Source organism: Podarcis melisellensis, assembly GCF_964234715.1.
Source record: "Podarcis melisellensis genome assembly, chromosome: 2".
Lineage (NCBI taxonomy): Eukaryota > Metazoa > Chordata > Lepidosauria > Squamata > Lacertidae > Podarcis > Podarcis melisellensis.
Genome location: NC_138529.1, coordinates 24176013 through 24199600, shown reverse-complemented (window position 1 = coordinate 24199600; position 23588 = coordinate 24176013). Strand labels below are relative to the sequence as shown.

Below are 23588 nucleotides of genomic sequence, written 5' to 3'. Positions count from 1 at the left end.
TGCATTGAAAAGAACATTTATTCATGAACTGTCTGGAGGGGAGGAATGAATAGAGAACAGCTGCCTCATACCCTTTCCTCTAACACAAAAAAAATATGGAGGACCCTCTCACATTAACCTAAAGTCTAAAACAAACAGGCAGAATACTGTTTTCATACTTTGATCTGTGAAACAACTTATCATGGAATAATTAGATAGCCAATCAGAAAGCTTGGCTTTGAAAAGAACTAGTTGAGATTCATGAAACTGCAGAAAAATCAGTCTGGTTTTCATCGAGAGCAAAAAGCAGCAGAATGAAGCTGAAGTGTTGCCCAGGTGTGAAAGGAACTGAATAGTTTCTCCATTATAGGCACCATGAAAGTCAAGATGATTTAATGCATGGTGCCTTGTAGCAACTAGAGAAACCATCAGATCTTTGAAATTAAAATATAATCAAACAACCAGTACAGGCCAGCCTAGTAGAGGTCCTAGTGTTGATTTTCTGATGTCAAAATTCACAGTGGGACAAAATAAGAGCACTGTAAAATTTTATGTGTGTTTATTTCTATCATGTAGGCCTGATGCAATTGCTTAAACGCCACAATCAATTTGCCACAGGACCATTTTTGTTTGTCTGTTGTTGTTTTTTCATTTGGCTAAAAGAGCTACTGTTCTAGAATTTACAACTAATAAATGCCTCTCTTTTTATTGACTTGTATACACTTTATGAATATTCACAAGAAATTACTGTGTTGGTCACCAAACAAGCAAGGACATTTAGAACATGACATGAGAAAAGTCAAGAAGGGAGGGAGATGTTGAATAAAGAGTGTTTAAACCCATGCACAGCATTGTGCAAAACAGGTGGAAATACTCTCCACAATTTGCGTGTCGAGGTCCCCCAAGCCACCCCTAAAAAAATTCACAATTCACACATAATTTTTGTTTAAGGTTTTTGGCATAATTTTGGCCACAACTTTATTAAAAAAACATAAATGTGAGTGGTTGCTTAGGCATTGGTTGTCACTATCTGTCCCCATGCCCAGGGACAGAACTGATTTCCGAATTCCAGCGAAAGCCAGTAAGGGAAAACAATATTGGGGAGAGCATGGAGCCGGGCACCAGACCCTCATCCCCCCCCCACATGTTCCTGGGGGCTTGCGCGGCCCTAAGCCCCATTCAGGGGTATGGACAAAAGAATGACAAGCCCCTGGATTCCTTTAACAGAATTCCCTTTCCGCAGCAGCGTTGGAGTGGCAGGTACCGCCAATCCTTACCCCTCCACCAACCAATTTTTAAACCAATGCCTAACCACAACCTTACAAGTTGTGATGATTTTCTACGCAGTAGGCAAAAACCAAATGGCACCAGCCAATCAGCCAAATGGACAAAATTCCTACCAGGCCCCTGCCCCAAAAGCAGACGACCCCACGACAGGCATAGCAAGGTCAACGCAATAGCTCTAGATTAGGGAGGCTGGGCGGGTGATACAATGCACACAGCAAAAGAGCCCAGTCAGTGCTGTGTGACTTGATTTTATAACCTTTGGTCTGTCCTCCTAAATGGCAACACCAAAATTTGCCCAGTAACCAAACCGCACAATCACTGCAGATGGTCCTCCATACTAACCTGCCCAGCAACAGAGGGGTGGCCTGTCAGACCCCACCGCAACACGTGCTCTCTATGAAGGAGAACATGCTTTCCCACGACACCAGTAGATACAGCAGCAAGCAGGTTTTGCGTGTCTGATAATTCACAACTATATCCAAAACCGGTAAGCATTCAAAATATACTTTCTGAGAGGTGTGTATATTTTGTACTTCTGCTCAACAGCTGAGAAAAGTTAAACAGCACTGGATACAAACTAAGCGCTCAGTGCTATTTTTTTACTAATCTAATTTAAACTGTTTGTTCACACAACAGCCAATTCACCCTACAACCTGAAAAGGAAAACTCAATTTCTCAACAATATAAGGTGCATATGTTTCTGTAGCATAGGTCTGATGCAATAACTAAATGTCACAATAAATGTGTTCATCTTTAAAGTGCCACATTAACTTTCTTTAAAAAAAACACCCAGACTAAAATGGCTGCCTCTTTTGCATTTGCCATTCATGAATGCCTATCCTATTTATCTATTTGCAAATTACATGGATTCATTTTGCAAAAATTACAGCCTAGGCTGTTTACATCTTTTAAGCTTCCTCTTTCTAATGGCACGCTGTGCAAATGTCTTCAGGAAATATAGAGAAAGTACAGCCTTTCCAGATTCCCGAGAAACGTTTCATTTGCAAAGGTTAAGTATTTAACACTGTGACACAAATTCAAACAGCTTTAATGCCACATTCACTGTATTTACAGAAACAATAAAATAATTACTTGTAAGAAGAGAAACTGAATGTTACCTGCTGCAGCACGCATATGGGAATTCATAGCCCTGGTCTCTGGCATGACGAACAAACTGATTTCTCCCCCTTGTATTTTGCTAGTAGGTACAATCCCTCCCTCTTTCATATTGTTAAACAAACATCACATGCCTGGAAACACTCTGAAAGTATTCATGTAAAAATGATCTGTTCAAGGAGTAGACTTGAAGAGCACCAGTGTGGTCAGCAGGTGAACCCTACAGCTGGGTTCAGATACCTGATGAGTAATAGCCTTGAAGCAGAGCCAGTGTGGTGTAGTGGTTAAGAGCAGTGGACTCGTAATCTGGTGAACCGGGTTCGATTCCCTGCTCCTCCACATGCAGCTGCTGGGTGACCTTCTCTGAAGTCTCTCAGCCCCACTCACCTCACAGAGTGTTTGTTGCAGGGGAGGAAGGGAAAGGAGAATGTTAGCCGCTTTGAGACTCCTTCGGGTAGTGTTAAAGCGGGATATCAAATCCAAATCCAAACTCTTCTTCTTAGCCTAATTTTCCCTTCCGCACAATGGAAATAATAACAACCTCCGGAGCAAGGAAAACGATAAAGAGACCTAGGTCACCTTAAAAATGTGCAACTCCATTGGAGCGCAGACTCAGTTTTATTCATTGCTGCAGTTCAGGTAGCTGAAAGGAAGAAGATACATCACCCACTTGCTTAAGTGAAATGCTGCTGTATAACAACAAGAAGGAAAGCTGGTGACGCAAGTTTCAGAACAAGGAAACTATATCATGAAAAAGGTCAGATTACTGTTTAGAGGCACTCTGCATAAGCCAGAGCCCAGAAGTCAGTCCTCCCCCCCCCCCCGCCCCCACTGTGCTCTGCTGCCAGTGTCTATGTTGTTTAGTCGTTTAGTCGTGTCCCACTCTTCGTGACCCCATGGACCAGAGAACGCCAGGCACTCCTGTCTTCCACTGCCTCCCGCAGTTTGGTCAGACTCATGTTTGTAGCTTCGAGAACACTGTCCAACCATCTCGTCCTCTGTCGTCCCCTTCTTCTTGTGCCCTCCATCTTTCCCAACATCAGGGTCTTCTCCAGGGAGTCTTCTCTTCTCATGAGGTGGCCAAAGTACTGGAGCCTCAGCTTCACAATCTGTCCTTCCAGTGAGCACTCAGGGTTGATTTCCTTCAGTATGGAGAGGTTTGATCTTCTTGCAGTCCATGGGACTCTCAAGAGTCTCCTCCAGCACCATAATTCAAAAGCATCAATTCTTCGGCGATCAGCCTTCTTTATGGTCCAGCTCTCACTTCCATACATCACTACTGGGAAAACCATAGCTTTAACTATACGAACCTTTGTTGGCAAGGTGATGTCTCTACTTCTCAAGATGCTGTCTAGGCCTGTCATTGCCCTTCTCCCAAGAAGCAGGCGTCTTTTAATTTCGTGGCTGCTGTCACCATCTGCAGTGATCATTGAGCCCAAGAAAGTAAAATCTCTCACTACCTCCATTTCTTCCCCTTCTATTTGCCAGGAGGTGATGGGACCAGTGGCCATGATCTTCGTTTTTTTGATGTTGAGCTTCAGACCATATTTTGCGCTCTCCTCTTTCACCCTCATTAAAAGGTTCTTTAATTCCTCCTCACTTTCTGCCATCAAGGTTGTGTCATCTGCATATCTGAGGTTGTTGATATTTCTTCCGGCAATCTTAATTCCGGCTAGGGATTCATCCAGCCCAGCCTTTCGCATGATGAATTCTGCATATAAGTTAAATAAGCAGGGAGACAAAATACAGCCTTGTCGTACTCCTTTCCCAATTTTGAACCAATCAGTTGTTCCATATCCAGTTCTAACTGTAGCTTCTTGTCCCACATAGAGATTTCTCAGGAGACAGATGAGGTGATCTGGCACTCCCATTTCTTTAAGAACTTGCCATAGTTTGCCGTGGTCGACACAGTCAAAGGCTTTTGCATAGTCAATGAAGCAGAAGTAGATGTCTTTCTGGAACTCTCTAGCTTTCTCCATAATCCAGCGCATGTTTGCAATTTGGTCTCTGGTTCCTCTGCCTCTTCTAAATCCAGCTTGCACTTCTGGGAGTTCTCGGTCCACATACTGCTTGAGCCTTCCTTGTAGAATTTTAAGCATAACCTTGCTAGCGTGTGAAATGAGTGCAATTGTGCGGTAGTTGGAGCATTCTTTGGCACTGCCCTTCTTTGGGATTGGGATGTAGACTGATCTTCTCCAGTCCTCTGGCCACTGCTGAGTTTTCCAAACTTGCTGGCATATTGAGTGTAGCACCTTAACAGCATCATCTTTTAAAATTTTAAATAGTTCAGCTGGAATACCATCACTTCCACTGGCCTTGTTATTTGCAGTGCTTTCTAAGGCCCATTTGACTTCACTTTCCAGGATGTCTGGCTCAAGGTCAGCAACCACACTACCTGGGGTATACGAGACATCCATTTCTTTCTGGTATAATTCCTCTGTGTATTCTTGCCACCTCTTCTTGATGTCTTCTGCTTCTGTTAGGTCCTTTCCACTTTTGTCCTTTATTATGGAAATCTTTGTACGAAATGTTCCTTTCATATCTCCAATTTTCTTGAACAGATCTCTGGTTCTTCCCATTCTATTGCTTTCCTCTATTTCTTTGCATTGCTCGTTTAAGAAGGTCTTCTTGTCTCTCCTTGCTATTCTTTGGAAATCTGCATTCAATTTCCTGTATCTTTCACCATCTCCCTCGCATTTTGCTTGCCTTCTCTCCCCCGCTATTTGTAAGGCCTCATTGGACAGCCACTTTGCTTTCTTGCATTTCCTTTTCATTGGGATGGTTTTCGTTGCTGCCTCCTGTATAATGTTATGAGCCTCCATCCATAGTTCTTCAGGCACTCTGTCCAGCAAATCTAAATCCTTAAACCTGTTCCTCACTTCCACTGTGTATTCATAAGGGATTTGACTTAGATTGTATCTTACCGGCCCAGTGGTTTTTCCTACTTTCTTCAGTTTAAGCTTGAATTTTGCTATAAGAAGCTGATGATCTGAGCCACAGTCAGCTCCAGGTCTTGTTTTTGCTGACTGTATAGAGCTTCTCCATCTTTGGCTGCAGAGAATATAATCAATCTGATTTCGATGCTGCCCATCTGGTGATGTCCATGTGTAGAGTCGTCTCTTGTGTTGTTGGAAAAGCGTGTTTGTGATGACCAGCTTGTTCTCTTGACAGAACTCTATTAGCCTTTGCCCTGCTTCGTTTTGATCTCCAAGGCCAAACTTGCCAGTTGTTCCTTTTATCTCTTGACTCCCTACTTTAGCATTCCAATCCCCTATAATGAGAAGAACATCCTTCATCAGAGAAAAGTCAGAAGGTTAATATATTATTATTCCAGTGTCTATAGCACATGGAATAATAATATATTAACCTTCTGACTTTTCTCTGATGAATAGAGGGACATTCTATTCAATAATAATAATAATACCTCCGCCCATCTGACTAGGTTGCCCCAGCCACTCTGGGTGGCTTCCAACATATCTAAAAACATAATTAAACATTTAAAAACTTCTCTAGACAGAGCTGCCTTCAGATGTCTTCTAAAGGTTGTACAGTCATACCTCATGTTACGTTTGCTTCAGGTTGCGCATTTTCAGGTTGCATCCCACAGTGACCCGGAAGTACCAGAAAGGGTTACTTCCAGGTTTTGGCGCTTGCGCAGATGCGCAAAATGATGTCACACGCATGCGCAGAAGTGGCAAATCGCGACCTGCGCACGCGCAGATGCAGATTGCGTTCTGCTCATGTTGCGAACGGGCCTCCGAAATAGATCCCATTCACAACCAGAAGTACCACTGTATAGTTATTTATTTCCTTGTTTCAGGGATCACATAACACTATACCCTCCAACATTTCTCCGATGAAAATAGGGACTTCTTAAGGAAAAGCGGGACAGTCCAGGATCAAATCAGAAACCAAGATGGCTTCTGTAAATCTGGGACAGTCTCCAGAAAATGGGGGCACTTGGAGGATCTCCCAGTTGTAGTGGAAATGCATCACCTCCCCATAGAGCCTCTAGCCATGTCAAGCAGCAGCCATTTGACATTTTTATAACCAAAGGTTAGGGGTACAAAATGGAGGGAGGTCTGGCATGTGCTCCTCTGGGGTGAGCACTGACCTGGTGGGGCCACAGGGCTCTAGTCAAGTTCACATACCCAAGGGTTGTGTGGCAAGGAGGAAGAATTTTTCCTAGTCCTTTGTTGCAGAGCCACAGGATGAGCTTGTAAATGTGCCCAGAAGTTGGGAGAGAGCTGATCCCTCTTGCCTTAGGAAACTTCACTGCCTGTGCTCTCTTTTTATTCAGTTAATTGGGCTGATCTATTGCTTGCAACTTTCCTATTCTATTCTATTTTGAAGAAATAGAATCTATTCACCACAGTATGGTTCTCTACAGGTGTGCTGGCAAGACAACCACGAATCTGAACTATTCGTCTGTCGCGGCTCAGATCCGCTCACAGCTTTTCATCCTTCCTTCTTCCTCAGCCCTCCTCGTGAAACCAGAGTAAACTGTTTGCAAAGCATTTCATGGACGCCATAAACCCACCAAATGGAACATTTTGTCCCTATAATCTCAGGTAATGCAGGATTCTTAAGGCATGCAAGAGAGGTGCGTTGAGTGACAGCGACTGGACTAGATTCTGAAAATGTTGGCGCAAACTCAAGCTGCAGGGAGAAAGTTGGGGGGGGGGAGAGATGCTTCTGCAGAGGGATAGAAGATGGCAAGGAAGAGGAGACGGGTCTCTGAAGTTTGTATTCCCCCTCAGTGGCCAGAAAACAGCTGCTTGCCCTCTCTTCTTTTTTCATATGTTGTATCCTGGTACAGTAGGATGAGCCTCCAGGCAGCTTCCTCCCTTTCTTCCCTTTGCCAGCTCCACTGCAGGCTCAGATTAAAAAGCCATGTCAGAGACACGTGTCATGTAAATCCATATAATAAACTTTCCCACACATTTTGTTTACTCACTTGGGGGGAAAGTCCTGCCCCCTTTGGCAGTTCACCTGTGCTATGTTTGCAGCCTTCCATGACTTGGAGGGCAAAATTATGAAATGTATACAGTCATACCTCATGTTACGTTTGCTTCATGTTACGTTTGCTTCATGTTACGTCCCACCGTGACCTGGAAGTATTGGAAAGGGTTACTTCTGGGTTTTGCCGCTCGCACATGCACAGATGCACAAAATGACGTCGTGCGCATGCGCAGAAGCGGCGAGTCGCAACCCGTGCATGTGCAGATGTGCCACTGTGGGTTGCACTCTTTTCATGTTGCGAACGGGCCTCCAGAACGGATCCCGTTTGCAACCAGAGGTACCACTGTATATTGGAAATGTCAACAAATGTGTGTGTACATTTTCCTGAGGACTTCTTTAAGAAAGATAGAAATTCATCCCTTGTCACCTCTCTGCTTTCAGATCCACAATGAAACTAAAATATCTTCATTCATACACACACACACACACACACTGATACCTCTTCTTACGAACTTAATTCTTAACCTGAAACTGTTCTTAACCTGAGGTACCACTTTAGCTAATGGGGCCTCCCGCTGCCACCGCCACACAATTTCTGTTCTCATCCTGAGGTAAAGTTCTTAACCCGAGGTACTACTTCCGGGTTAGCGGAGTCCGTAACCGGAAGTGTTTGTAACACAAGGTGTTTGTAACCTGAGGTACCACTGTATAGCATATGAAAACCTAACAAGCAGGAGCAATGCAAATATATTACACAACAGTACTTCAGACAATAAAAGTTAATTCAATTTTTAAAGTAAACAACCAAACCCCCAAAACATATTAAAAAATGTTTATGAAAAATGCATTGAAACTGTGAGCAGCCTCGCTGAGTTAACTTAAGTAGTAAAATTCACAGTTAAAGGTCTGTAAAACAGCAGGCATAACAATGTAACAGTGAATAATATAACCGTCTTAACAGAAACAAACCCATGTCAAGTAACAACTTCAGCACCACTGTCTATACATTCTCAGGCATAACGTCTTCTCTCCTCCTACAATAGGAACAAGGATTCGAACCCGGTTCTCTACAGTTCCAACTGGTTGGTACTTGTTAGTTTTTTGTAGGCTTCCGCCCACAAGGAATGTGTAAGTAAGTCCACTTACTGTGATTGCACAATACTTGAAGGCTTGCCTGGTGCCCCCCCTTGTTTCTAATTTATTTGCCTTGTGGGGGGGGGGGGAGACCAAGATTGTGGAACACCTTGTCCTCTGCTGTTCCCACGACCCTTTCACCATTTTTTGTCAGCTGGTGGAGACTTTCCTACACCAGCAGACTTTTGCTGAACTGCTTTAGGTAAGGGTCTGCACTGATGACTATTTCGATCTGTCCTGCCTGCCTGTACTTTATTGATACATTTCATTGTGGTTTTAATTTTCACAAGCTGCCTTGCACGGGGTGTACGCCTCCGAAAGTGTTGGCGCCAGAAGATGGGGCTAATGTTTGAAAGACCTTTGGCTTAGACAAGCAGAAGAACTGAATACTATTAGCAGAAGTGATCTCTGCCAGCTTCAGCAGCAAGTGAATAAGGTTGTCAGAGATGGATTCCTCAATGTCTAGGCTTCAGGAATGATCAGGTGATAAAAACACTCCTAAGACAAGCAGGGAGTATCAGGTTCATGTTCACTCAGAACCTGTTGTTCAGATGTTAAAGGGGATAACATTTTCAGTTGATTATAGGTTTGGATCAGTGGCATCCGTTACAAAGTTGCTGCCACCGGTCATTTCAAATTTATTGTTTCAACGTTTAAATGAATGGGGGGGTGGGGAATCCCCTGTATTTGTCATTGCTCTGAAAAATTTGGCTAAGCCTTAAAATGTCTTCCAAAATAAGCAATTTTGCATGCCCGTGTGTCCACTCCATACCTATGATGAGTCAGGCAGGCTTATTTAATACCTATTTTAAAAATCCTTACGATGGCCATTTTCATCCAAGGTTTCGCTTGAGAAGAGAGGACTGTGAAACTCTGGGGATGGCTGTAATTTATATATAAAAAATTTTAACTTGGCTTTGCTTTATTTTTCTCTCTCAGTGTAACAGGTAACCAAAACAACAACAACAAACAAACAAACAAACCCACAGGCACAACATCAGAAAGGTCTCAAGACAGAGGGAAACAAACTGCTTCTTCCCTTGATCCAAATAACAATCTTCCTGTCATTTTCCTTCTGAAGGGAAGGAAAAGGCACTTATTTGTCTCCTATATTTCATTCAAACTGTGTTCCTTTTTCTCAAGGAAGCAAGAAAACCTGGATTGGTAAAAGAGTCATAGGTATAATTGGCCTCCTTTTGATACCATAGGTTAATAATAATAATAATAATAACAACAACAACAACAACAACAACAACAACTACTACTACTACTACTACTACTACTACTACTACTATCTAGGTGACCTTTAAATGATGAACAGATTGTGGTTATTACTGACACCCCTCTGCCTTTTCTGTGATTCCATATGCAGCTGAGCTCATTCTCCAACCATCTCAACAGCTATTTGCAGGCTCTAGAACTCTGTGCCCAAGGAAGGTCCATTTCTAATTATTTGCTGTCTAATACTTTAAAAAAAAACACCAGGCCTGTTGCCCTTAAGCTTCTGTCAAAATTGATTTTAGTTAGTTGTTTTGATTGATGTTTTGCCAGTTTCCTTTTAACTATTTTTATTCTGTACTATATTGTCATTTTATGATATTTTGTGGGTTTCCTGTTGTTGTTTTCCACCTCGGCTATTTTTTTCAGGCAAGGTAGAATTCAAGTTCAGCAGATAACTATGAGTAAGTCCCATTTGTTGAATTGGTGCCTTTGTCCACCTCTCCTTAAGCTACAACATGCATGAAAAATCACTGCTACTTTAGCTCAGGATTCAAGTGCGCCATTCAAGGATAACAGCATCATGTGGTCACACACATCCCGCTGCGTTTGGTTTTTTCTCCATGTCCAAGGACTCACTGATCTCATTAAATAAAACTCCCAGCTCACATCTCCTATTCATCATTCTGTTGTAGCAGCCTTGTAAACAATGGGTTTGATTGCCTTTTCTATCTGCGCAATTTTATTATCAGTCAGTCGAAACTTCGTGTGTACACACTGTGGATTGTGAAAGGGTGAAATGTTATTGACATTTAACACCTAAAATCTAATGTCAATTTGCTTTCTATTTGTGCCAAGTGTAGGCGTTGGCATTCATTTTGCCCAAATCATTTATCAGCCTACAGCCTCTAGCAGAGATTAACACCTGGGAAAGGATAACTGTATTAATGCACAAATATTATCAATTCAGTTCTGTGGTCAAAGGCTTGGTAGATGCAGCCACAAAGGGATAAAGATGTAGCATATTCTCAGGTGAACAGTGTCAACAGCTAAAAAACCAAGAAGGGGTGAAGGATGGAACATTTTATATGTTCAGTGAGATGGAACAGCTTTCCATTGAGTTGCATAATAGGCTATTTCTGTTCAACAGCTTTGGAAAAAGATTAGCAAAAACAACACCAATATATGTAGACACTACTGAGGTCTTTTGTATAAATTAATTAGATCCTAACCTTTCATATTACTTGTGTTCCTATTTTTACACGCGTTATTTTTAAACTTTACAGACTTATTTGCATGACCACTTTGTCGTTTACATTCTGTTGGCGGTGAGCTTTTTTTAGCTTAATTTCCCAGTAAAATATTAAGGCCTAATCCAGCCATCAAAAAGTCAACAGATCTTAGTAGTGCTATACTTTGGGAAGGAACAGTACTTCAGTTCAGAAGTGGGAGACTTGTGGGACTCCATCACCAATCAGCCCCAGCCCTCGTGGCCAATGGTCAGGGATACCACAACATCTGGAGGGCCACAGGGTCCCCACACTAACTATACAACGGCAGTGCTAATTTGAATGCTGACACGCAGGTGACAGAATTAATTCTGATATTACTGAAACTGCATGTTTAAATGCTGCGTGTTAAAACAGTGAGCAAAAGCTTGACCATGAAAAGCTAGCGAAAAAGGAAGAGGGTATTTTTGATTTGCAGGAGCAAATCCTTCTTCCTCATTCTAAAGTGGTGCAGACCCAAGAAGTTTGCATCACAGTGGTACCTCAGGTTACAGATGCTTCAGGTTACAGACTCCGCTAACCCAGAAATAGTACCTCGGGTTAAGAACTTTGCTTCAGGATGAGAACAGAAATCGTACGACGGCGTGGCGGCAGCAGGATGCCCCATTAGCTAAAGTGGTACCTCAGGTTAAGAAGAGTTTCAGGTTAAGAATGGACCTCCAGAACGAATTAAGTTCTTAACCAGAGGTACCACTGTACATTATTATTTTTCTTAACAAATACATTGGCCTTTCGAATCAAAGTCCGCGACAGGGAAAGATCATAGCAGATTTTGTTTCTGAAACAATTGCACCTTTGTTTCATTGAATTTTAAATAATGCATACATGCTTTACCAAGAAACTTCTGGGAACTTTTGCTCTCATGTAGGTGAAACAGCATTCTCTAACCAAATATTGCAACATATTAGGCAAGGCTATGTCCTCAGATGCCCCCCCAAAAAACAAATAAGAATGTATAAAGTAACATTCACTCCTCTGGAGCTATAACGCAGGCTCCATTTAGTTCTATCAACAAATAAGCACGATATTTAGCTACTCCCGATCTATACCCTGACAGATTTTAGGAGTAGGCGCTATCCTTTCAGCACCATAATAGCAAGCAAGCCACGATAAACACAACATTGACACATACATTATTATGTGCAGATCTCTTTAGATACTGGAAAAGAGAGGCCTTCACAGTTGGAGAATGAAAGCTTATCACATGCTGAGAAGCTGATGAGCAACAGTGAATCTAAAAACATTGTTTCATCCTCAGCAATCCTTTTAGCCTAAATAGCTAAAAGACAAAAAGGAAAAAAACTCAAGAAACCCCGAGCAAATTAAAATGTTTTCACCTGATACCCGAAAAGAAGAAATGTGGACAGTGTCCATATAATAATAATAATAATAATAATAATAATAATAATAATAATAATAATTTGTTGTTTATACCCCGCCCATCTGGGTGGCTTCCAACAGAATATTAAAAACACAGAATATTAAAAACACAATCAAACATCAGGGCTGCCTTCAGATGTCTTCTAAAAGTCAGATAGTTGTTTATTTCCTTGACATCTGATAAGAGGGCATTCCACAGGGCAGGTGCCACTACCGAGAAGGCCCTCTGCCTGGTTCCTTGTAACCTCAGTTCTCGTAGTGAGGGAGCAGCCATAAGGCCCTTGGAGCTGGACCTCAGTGTCCGCTCCTTAAGGGAGAGGGCCATACGTGATCATAATATAATAAAAGTATTCTGGATCAAACCAAAGGCCCATATAGCATCCTATTTATCAGAATGTCCAATCAGATGCCTGTGTGAAACCATAGCTCATGGGCAGAGAATCTGCCCTGCATACAAGAGATCCTAGGAGAGACTCCATGTGTGGAATCCTGCTAGTCACTGTAGACAATACTGAGATAGATAGACCAAAGGCCTAAATTCCTATGAACCACAACTGAAAAGGTCCCCTCTCTGCCTTACTCCAGATGGAGGGGCTGGTAGGGAGTAGGGACACCAAGCAGGGCCTCTGAGGTTGATCTCAATAACAGCAGATTCACGTGGGAAGAAGCAGATGTTAAGGTATCCTGCTTCCAACCTGCTTAGGTTAAAAAAAGTCCAGTGTTCTTAATTTTGTCCAGAAATGGACTGGCAGATGAGGTAGCTGTTCCAAAACTAGAGTGACATGCGCCAAACACTTGGGCCCAGTTTATTATTGTGCTGACATATTCTAACATTTCCAGTTTTCAGAGACAGTCCTATATACAACACGCCCTGAAATAATCTAAACAAGAAGCTCCCTGAGCACAGATAACAGAGGCCTGGCAATTTATGTCTTTGAAGGATTTCAACTGGCGCACCTGTCGCAACTGGCAAAAAATACTTCAAGCTATCAAAGCCACTAGGTATCTTGAAGCTGAGATATCTTTCTTTTCAGTAGCAGCACCTCCATATTAATATGGTCATTCTAGCCTTCAGAGCTAATCCACATTGTATAAATGTTATTCATTAACATGAATGGGGAGCCACTTTTCCATCGGTATATACTCAGCTTCAGTATAGACCAGGTGGGTGGATAGTGATTTCTTACTTATTGAAATTAAATGCCATAGATAAGAAGAAATGAGAATAGCTAGGAAGGAGTTTTCCAATGAAAAGCATGGCCTAACTAAAAATATTAATATGAGCATCACCCGGCTCAAAATATAAATTATGTTCATATGAATGAGCTTTATTAAACTGATGTGATTGTTATGGTAAGGTAAACATCTGCAATCAAGGAGACTAAATTGCACAAAGCAGGTTGGTCTAATCTGTGTTTGATCTTCCCATTTTCCATTGCCTTGTTTCAAGCTCTGAGTGAAATGTGTTTGACAAGCTTCACTGACAGATGTTGCAGGGGATCTGTTTTAACAATCGGTTGCCCTATTTGCAGTATCTGGTATCAAGAGAAAATTTTCCACTAAGTTAACTAGCCATGTTCAATTATTTGCATTGCTCTGCAATTGTATGTGTGTGGTGTATATCTGCTTTCTATTTGTGGAAGCATAAGTTGATCTGTGGTGAGAAAGAGGCTGCTAAGAAGATGGCCCTGCTTTTCAACAGAGGCTTTGCTGATAGGGTATTTTGTCCAAACTTTAGGGAACTTAATGAAATATCGACAACCCTGCGGCTCAGGGCCAAAGCAGGTGTGGCATTTGTATTTTCACAACAGCCCTATGAGGTTGATTAGACATAGAGATAATGACTGGCCCGAGATCACTCAGTGAACTTCATGACAGTGTAGGGATTTGAACCTCAGCCCCTACAGTCCTAGCTTGATACTATCCACAACACTACAGCGCAGGTGGCGCTGTGGGTTAAACCACAGGGCCTAGGGCTTGCCGATCAGAAGGTCAGCAGTTCGAATCCCTGCAACAGGCTGAGCTCCCATTACTCGGTCCCAGCTCCTGCCAACCTAGCAGTTCGAAAGCACATCAAAGTGGTACCGCTCCGGCGGGAAGGTAAATGGTGTTTCCATGCATTGCTCTAGTTTGCCAGAAGCGGCTTAGTCATGCTGGCCACATGACCCGGAAGCTGTACGCTGGCTCCCTCAGCCAGTAAAGCGAGATGAGCGCCGCAACCCCAGAGTCGTTCGTGACTGGACCTAACGGTCAGGGGTCGCTTTACCTTTACACTGGCTTTACTGTGTGATTTGTGAGCAGGTTTGTTGTGAACAGATTTGTGAATGACTTCAGAATTTCAGATCTAAAAGCCATTCCACATCTTCCATTAGATGGCATGCATACAATTTGCTATATGTTTCTGTAAAAATGCAATGTATTAGCATGGCAAAGAAGCTTTCCCCCTCACCCCCAACATGCATTATGCAGGCTCAATTGTTAGAGATTTGCAATTGGCTGTGGTTCTCCAGAAGTGCCCACTCAGTAGCCCATATTGACTTCACTGATAACAGATGGAGGTGGCCCCAGCTTTAGGGGGTGTAGTCATACCTGCCCAGTGTTGCTGTGGGTGGTGGTGTACACCAAAACCACAACTACTACTTCATTATTGTGTTGGAGGGCATGGAGAAGGCATGGAAACCTCATCGAGAGGAGGATATCAAAACACATTTTCAGTAACCACACCCTCTCTTGTGGGCTGAAAATCTAGAATATATCTGGATTAAAAGCAGCTTATTGAGGATGACTGCAAAGAATTCTGCATTGTGTATGTCAAATAAACTACTGCTTTGTGCTCTAAATGGGTAAGTGGGTACACTGTCAGCGTTTGTTTATTTTAACGAGAGCGAACGCTTTCAGCAGAAGCTTCTTTTGCTGCAAAATATTCCGATCAGCTCTGCCACAGCAACAGGAGCGAAACTGGCACAGCTATGATAATGGCATTTTTGCCCAAGGGAAAGAGCAGCAGCAAGGAATAGATCCCTCCTCTATCAGACTAAATGAGAAAGGCAAGACAGTATGTGATTTCTATGATAATGAGTAAATCCCTTAAAAATCCCTTTGACTGTCCACAGCACAGCCAGCTGTTGTATCTCAATCTCTCGACTCCTTAACAAGGCTGATTTGGATCATGCATCGCGGTTGCCTCTATAAATTATTAAGTATAAAAAAGCAAAGTAATCATAAAATCCTGCCAACCTTAACAATATTTTTCCCACCAGTTAAAGGGATGACCCCAACAAATGTTGCAGCTGCGTAATCTCCATTCATTTTAAGGAACTTCAGTGCATGGATAGCTCAGTTGGTTGCAGCGTGGGGTTAATAATGCCAAGGTCATTGGTTCAATCCCTGTATGGGACAGTTACATGGCAGGGGGTTAGACTAGATGGCCCTCAGGGTCCCTTCCAACTTTACAATTCTATGATTTCATGTCAAGTCCTGCGGGAGCCCCATTTCCAGAACGTAAGCCGTGATTCAGGATTTCAAAGCCCCAAAGACCAAGTCTATTGACAAGAAATGCAACAATTTAGAACCATTTTTCAGTTGACTTTCATTTTAATTTGCATAGCGAATAAACACCATCAACGCATGACATCTACTGAACTATCATTATTGCACAATTACTTTGAAAGAAAGCAAGTAAGTACAATAGACTAATAGATAACACGCCAAATATTTCATTTCATTTTTCTCCCTGCACCCCCTCTCTTTTTTCTTTTGCTGGAATGGTTGCATAAGAATTATCTTTTACTGGCAGCCAGTAATTTCACTAGAAGTTAGAATTCTCTGTTACTATCAAGTGTCAGATATTCTGTTCATAAATTATGTGATGGAGCCTTCTACTTTTCCCCCTCCCTCAAAAAATGACATTTTTGATCAAGAATGATTATTTCCTCTAGGGGAAAGATTGCTTGTGACTACATTAAGATGACTATTTTAAGTTGAGCATCTTGTCAGGAAAGCTTCATTTGAAGATGGCAAGTAATAGTTTAAAACTTGAAAAATAATATCAATATGGTTTCGTTTTCTCATGTTCATCAGAACACATGGTGGAAAATTGTTCTTCACCAGAGAATGAAGACATGTGGCAGACTCCCACATCCAAGCCCAGAGAAGAGAATTCACCCCCTAAAAGAGGCTTCTGTACACAAATGGCATCCCAGATCAGGTCTGGTCAAGTGGTAATCTCTTACCCACATGCCAGATCCAGCCTACTTACCACAGCGTGATAAAAACATGGCAACAAGCTATTGAAAATAAAAGGCCAGAGAGGGATTGCATTGTTTCCAAAACTGAGAAAGTTTTGGCACCTCAGCCTTGCAAGCACCATTTTCCAAACTCAGCATTCATGTCGGTGCTATTAAATGTGAGAAAGGACGTTTGGTGTTTGACCTTATATAGCCTTCCTAGAGATCATTTCGCAAGCCATCTGTTTCATGAGGCAGCAACTGTTCATCAAATCACGAGCATTCAAATTGCTAAATATACCCCCAGGCAGACAAGCAAGTGTGAAATCCCACTCTTTTGGCATGGACTGTTCCGCCTACGGCTCATCTATTAAGAAGTGCTCCAGAGGCTACTTTTTATTGACAATCACTGGTTTTTATAGACTTTGGGTTAACAGCTGGTCAAAGCACTTTCGCCTAGATGCCTCTTGGAAGTGACATTGCTATGGATCTCAACAGCCCTAGAGACACATCCTCAAAAGTAAGACCCACTGAATTCAATGGGTTCCACCTAACTGGGTTCAGAAATGTGGTCTATGGTGCATGTTGATGAAAAGGATGGGGCAGTTGAAACTGCTTTTAAACATTTCTGTTCGCATCCAAAGTGTGAACCTTAACCCAGAGGAGATCACAAATGTGACACAATCTCTGCTCAGATCACTTGGGAGGTGAAACCAGTCTAGTCTATGCAGACTCCTGAGATGATAGAGTGGACTGGAGTACAGATGGAGAAAGTTGTTTTTATTGCTTTCCCACTATTCGGCTTGCTACAAGATGGGAGAGGAAGAGGCCAACCAATCAGGGAGAAATGTCCTATCCCAGTTTGTTCTTTTGCTGCACTAGTTTCTTATTTTTTCCCCTTTTAAAAAAAATGAAGAATGTTAAAATGTGATTCCACCTCCCACCACCACCACTACCTGAACTGATCCAGCCAATTTTATCACCTCAGCACTCTTATTTCGCCACTCAATTAGCACCTCATTCTGCCGAATGTGAATCCCAGATCACGGATAGGGAAAAGAGGAAAGGTCAACAGCAGAAAATGTTAAGTTGGCCCAAACCCATTTTCTGGAAGTAAGCACCACTGAAACCAGTGCAATCTGCTTCTGAGGAGATTTCTATAAGCTTGCCCTGTCTGCAGTGGAAAATGTGAATGAAGTGAGACTGTGGTGGCCCAGGAAAGAGATTGTCCATGAAGAAACAAAAAGGACTTAGAAGGTCAAGCCTACCTAAAAGTCTCTAGCTTCAAAGCAGGGCTGCTCTAAGACATTTTGCAGCCTGAAGCACTGCAGAGAATGGTGTCCTCCCCACACCCAGGACAGAGCCACACTGTATAGTAGCTCTAAGCATGCACAGAATTGGCTTTAAAGGAATATTTTCTTTCAGAAAAGTAGGTAGAAGAGAAATGATTTTCACTGCTGCCCTGTATCTTTTCATAGAAAGTGGAGTGCTAACAGGCATAAAAGAGTAGAACAGGAACCCATCTAAGGCACTAATGAATGATAGGAGTATGATACCATCTTTAACTTAAGTCACGTTTAATTTATCCAACAACTCACCTAGAATACAGATTGATGGTTGAGCTATATTAATTGACTTTTAAGAGTTCTAAAGAGCTGGAGAAAAGCTCGCTGTTAACAGTTACTTTAATTTTGAAGGAAAAATTACTTTCAAAATTACCCCTGTGGGTTTTATTTGTGAATTCATAGCAGATTTATCCAAATCCATCCTTGGCATAAAGCTTCAGCCGTCATTGTCACAGCAGGCAAGTTCTTATCAGTAGAACTCATCTTCTGTGTTGCTCACGCTCACAGCAGAAAGAATGCATGAGGAGAAAGGCGTTTTTGCCCCACTTTGCCCAAAATCATGCTGATTACCATGTTAGCTTGGAGTTGTGCTTGACCTCCTTAGCTCCCAAGTGATGACCTACAAAGAACTTTTCTTATTTTCCCACACCAACAGTAATTACCCAGGAGGGAACAAATGGGAGTGAAGATCCTGAAACCTAATGGGCTTTTCAAACTTAACAACAACTGTTGAAGACATTACTTTAAATGGGCAGATAGCTTTTTGTTCAGTTTCCTCCCCCCTTCTGACCTACAGAGCTATTCAAGTTTGAAATGCATGTTTAAGAAGAGAGGTGCTGAGGCTCAGGCCTGTCCAAAACCCCTTTCCTCTGTAACCCAGAAGCCCCAACCACCACACCACCGGCAGCAGGGATGGTCCACCCATGAGGAAAGATGAGGAGACCACCTCAGGCAGCAGGATCCACAGAGGCATCAGATTCCAGTGTAGAGCTTTACTCCCCGCCCCCTTGTTCCTGAGGTAGATCTTCACTCACCCCTTCTTCCCTGGTGGAGAGAGGATGCCATTTTGTGGTTTGCCTCAGGTGCCAAAATATATTAAGCTGGCCCTGTGCCTGAGGCAATATGTCCCACTAATGGCTCCCAACACAGATCCAGGTTGGAAGGAGACCAGTAGCAATGCATCTGCTCTGTAGGAACTCCCCTTTTTCACTGAGAGCATATGTGAAAATTGGATGTTCCAGGAGGCGTTGTTACTGCTCTCCCTAGCTTTGGTTTTGGCTGTGTCTTTGGCTGATCCAAAGCCAAGTTGGAAGCCGCCGACGCTGAGGCCAGATTGTGATCTCCTGCTCGCTGTGGCCACCCAAGATGGGTCACCTCAGGTCACTTCACTGGTACACCAGCAATGCTATGGCAGCAAGCTGGCCTAGGGGCTGCAGGGCAGGCCACATGGTACACCTTTCTAGTCATTGCCTCAGAATTTGCTGTCTGAGGAAGCTGCATCACTTTGCCTCATGGTAGGACTGGCCTTGCTCAGGTGACAAAAGATCTCTGGCCAGCCATTCATAGAAGGCAGGAGAAGGCAGGCAAAACTAGAATTAGGCCTCATCTGCACTATAAAGTAGTATCATGCCACTTTAAAGAGTCATTGCTCCTCCCTGTTAAGTATCCCGGGAATTATGGTTTGTTAATGGTGCTGAGTGTCATGAGGAGCCCTTATTCCTCTCACAGAGTTACAATTCTCAGACTTCTCTGGGAAGAGGGATGGAGAATCAAGAATTGTAACTCTGAGGAATAGGGATCTCCACTAACTCTCCACAAATATTTCTCAAGGAGAGTTTCTGCTCTGAGGCTTGCCTGTGTGGGTTTGTTAACTGTCCTGTCCACTCCTCAGTGAGAAAGAAAGAAAGAAAGAAAGAAAGAAAGAAAGAAAGAAAGAAAGAAAGAAAGAAAGAAAGAAAACATTAGGCGCCCATTGCAATGGAACATTTTTCCCCATGGAAAAATACCTACAGAGGAACACATATGGAAAATGTTATCATTGCCATTAGGATCTCACTCACATGAAGCCCTTGTTTTAACATCACATCACATTCTCTATGATTGCTTTCATTGCATTAGATTAGATTTCCTGCTTGCTCCTGATTATGAACCTTTCAAAAACCCATGTGGATTTCATATTCAAGCAGTTCTCAACTGATTTACTCCAAGAGTATCTGTGCATAGAGGAAACACATTCCTTCAGAATCAATCCTATGTATTTAAGAGGCATGTTTCCTCAGTATGCGTCTGTTTCCCACCATAAAATGTCCACGATTACAACAACTTCCTTGTGAGAGCAAAGTCGATTTGCAGGTGAGAGAGATCCTCCTAATGGCAAGAGCTCAACTTCAGAGCTTTCAACCAACTTGGTCCAAGAGACAAATCACCACAGATGCCAAGTAAATCAAATCAACAACACCCTCCAAAACCTTTTCATGTCAGTCAAGGTGCTTGCCCTTTTCTCTGCTCTAAAACATTGCCTTCTTTTCCCTGGGAGAATATTGGCACAGTTTTGATGTTCTGCTGTTTCTTTGTAGAGAATGCCACTCAGGAAAACACTGGTATCGGCGTCAAATTTATAGATGTAACAGGAACAGGGATATCAAATATGAAGCCACTTACCATTGTCCCTTTGCTACCTCCATGCCTGCAATCACGAAACTGTAAAAGAAAACAAGGGTTGTGTTAAGGATCAGACATCTCCAAAGCCACAGCCTCCAAAGTCCCCAGTTAAACATTTACCCCAATTTGCAGCTGTAATCTAGCTCCAGGAATCTGCTTAGGTCGCTCCTGGCATCTTGAGAATCAGGTGACAGGCAGCCCGTTTCCTTGCCGCCATGCCCACCCCATTAAAAAAAAAGTGTGCTGAAATATTCACAAAAGTCACTGGCACACATTCAAGCTAGGATTTCAACAACCGTGAAAAAGAGAAAGATTTCCTGGGTCAAGAAAAACAAAAATCCAACCACCATTCATAATACAAATACCTGGTTTGGTGTTACCTATTGAAAAGTTACTAAAGGGAATAGTCATCTCAGAAGAGTTCTCTTTTTGATCCTCTTTCTTTCCTCTGTTTGCCCTAAGTTGGAGTGGAAATTTCCAGAGCAGGCAAAAGGTTAAGCTACTATTAAGGAGGTGGGTGGTGCATTAAATGGAACAGTTAATCAGTGCCAGGGCGGCTCCAGAAGGGGGAACACAATAATCTTCAGACACTCCATACATACAGCCAGTGCTTTTTTTCTGGGGGGGACACAGGGGTACGCATACCCCTAAACATTTTGTGAACCTTGGTACTTTTGTCCATTAATTGTATTTATTGCATACCTGCTAAAAACAATACATTTTCCAACATGCTAAGAGCATTTAAAGCACGTTTTGTGTTTATGGCTCATTAATGATGAACCACAGCTATGGTGTGAAGTGATATATAAATCTTCAAAATACAATCAAACCTTGGTTGTTGAATGTAATGTAATCTGTTCCAGAAGCCCATTTGGCTTCCGAAATGTTTGACAAACGAGGGGCAGCTTCCAATTGGCTGCAGGAGCTTCCTGCAGGAACTGCGTCAGATGTTCAACTTCCGAAAAATGTTCAAAAACCGGAACACTTACTTCCAGGTTTTCAGCGTTCGGGAGCCAAAATGGTCCAAAATGGAGGCATTTGGGAACCGAGGTTTGACTGTAAATTAAAAAAAAAAAAACATAATTAGAAACACATAAAAGTATTTACAATATTTATTTCCACCAAACAGGTTTTAAAGCATATGCTTATAGAGATGTTTTTATCCAGACAGACATTCCCAGACAGCTGATCCCAGCCATGCCTACTGATGGATTTATGGAAAAGCAGAATAGCATCTTACATTACTTTTGCAAATAAAGGTAAATGTAAAGGACCCCTGACAGTTAAGTCCAGTCTGACTCTGGGGTTGTGGCACTCATCTTGCTTTACTGGCCGAGGGAGCCGACGTTTGTCCGCAGACAGTTTTTCCGGGTCATGTGGCCAGCTGGTGAAACCAGAGCAGTGCACAGAAACGCTGTTTACCTTCCCACTGGAGCGGTACCCATTAATATACTTGCACTTTTGGTGTGCTTTTGAACTGCTAGGTTGGCAGGAGCTGGGACCGAGCAATGGGAGGTCACCCAGTCGCGGGGATTCGAACCGCTGACCTTCCGATCAGCAAGCCCTAGGCTCAGTGGTTTAGACCACAGCACCACCTGCGTCCCCATTGCTTTTGTAGGTTCTTGTTATTACTGTATATGTTTCCTGACATGGCAAAACTCTTGGTGTGCATCACATTTCCCCCAACCCTCTCTTGACCTCCTAGTTACTTCTTTGCTCCAAATTGCACATAACACACAACCCCTCATTCATGCTCTTTCTCATGTCTACCCTGGGACCTTACAGTGAAGGGAAGGATGGTGGTGGAATGGATTTCATTGTTAGCTGATTGAAGCAAAGAACTGACAAATCAGCGTAGCTTCAAGGTACCGCCCTCCCACCAAAATCCAAAACATAAATTATAAAACATGCCTATGATTATGCGTACGATAGCCCTATTAGAATGTGTATTATATTTGTCATTAGCTGATCTGTTTTAATGACTGGTAATTTTGTGATGACTTTAAAACGTTATGATAATAATCAAACAAACAAATGGTTCTGTTCAGCTTCGTTTACTTCAACACACCATGAAAGGACCCCGCCCTTGCCTCTTTCCACCTGGCTTAGGACGGGGCTTCAGAGGCTTCACAAGAACTGTGGCTGCTGCTTTTAAATTGTTTTTAATTTTTATCTGTGTTGTTTTAAATGAGACCATCTTGGCTGTGAGCCCTGGAAGACCTGCACCCTGCATTACTGGCCCTTTCCCATCTGGCCTGGGAATGTGGAGTGCTGACTGACTCCAGCTACAAAAACTGAGGCTGTTGAACAGATTCTTGGGCTGGAGTATTGTTGACCGGGGGGGGGGGCGTTGAGAGAGCTGTTGCCGTTATTGATATTATTGTTGTATCTTAGATCTTATGATTTATGAGGAAATTGTTTCCATTAGGTTGTGCATTTTTTATGTGTTTTATTTGTTGTTTATGACTGCTGTTATGTTATGTTTATGTAAATCTTGTCATGCTGTAAGCCACCTTGAGCACAGTTTCAACTATGGAAAGGCGGCATACAAATAAATTGATGATGATGAAATCGCAGCCTCTGAGCCTCCTGTCATTTCATCTTCATTGGGTTTGAGAGCACTGTGTGCCACACAGCCTTTCATGCACCCCCTGAGCTTGTGGGATCCTCTAAGCTGCACTCAGGTGCAATGGAGAATGCTTTGATATCCCTAGAGTTGAAGTTAAGATTCAACTGACAGGCCACTCACCTGGAATTGTTTGAGGGAGATACAGTGGTACCTCGGATAGTGGTGGGAGGAGAGAGAGGTGGGGAAATATTGTTAAAAGGGTGCAGTCATGGGTATATCAGTGTATTTAAATCTGAATTGTCAAATTGTGTTATTGTTATTATGGGTTTTTTGTAGTGTCTTTTGCAGTTGTTGCTTGTATTCAAAAGATGATTTAAAATTTTTTTTTTAAAAAAAAAGAATTGCAAAATAATTGATTTGT

At 42.5% G+C, this 23588-nt stretch overlaps 1 protein-coding gene across 2 annotated transcripts in view; it reads right to left on the bottom strand.

Annotated features, from left to right (window-relative positions):
* Positions 1-20681, bottom strand: part of KCNJ16 (potassium inwardly rectifying channel subfamily J member 16) — a 46405-nt gene extending 25724 nt beyond the window's left edge. Inside the window, exon 1 of one of the 2 annotated variants that reach the window (XM_081899797.1) lies at positions 20599-20681. The gene's annotated coding sequence lies outside the window, so the exon portion shown is untranslated. Of the gene's footprint in view, positions 1-2384; positions 2452-20598 lie in introns of those variants that run through there. The other variant, XM_081899798.1, reaches the window with a different exon arrangement.
* Positions 20682-23588: the final 2907 nt, after the last annotated feature.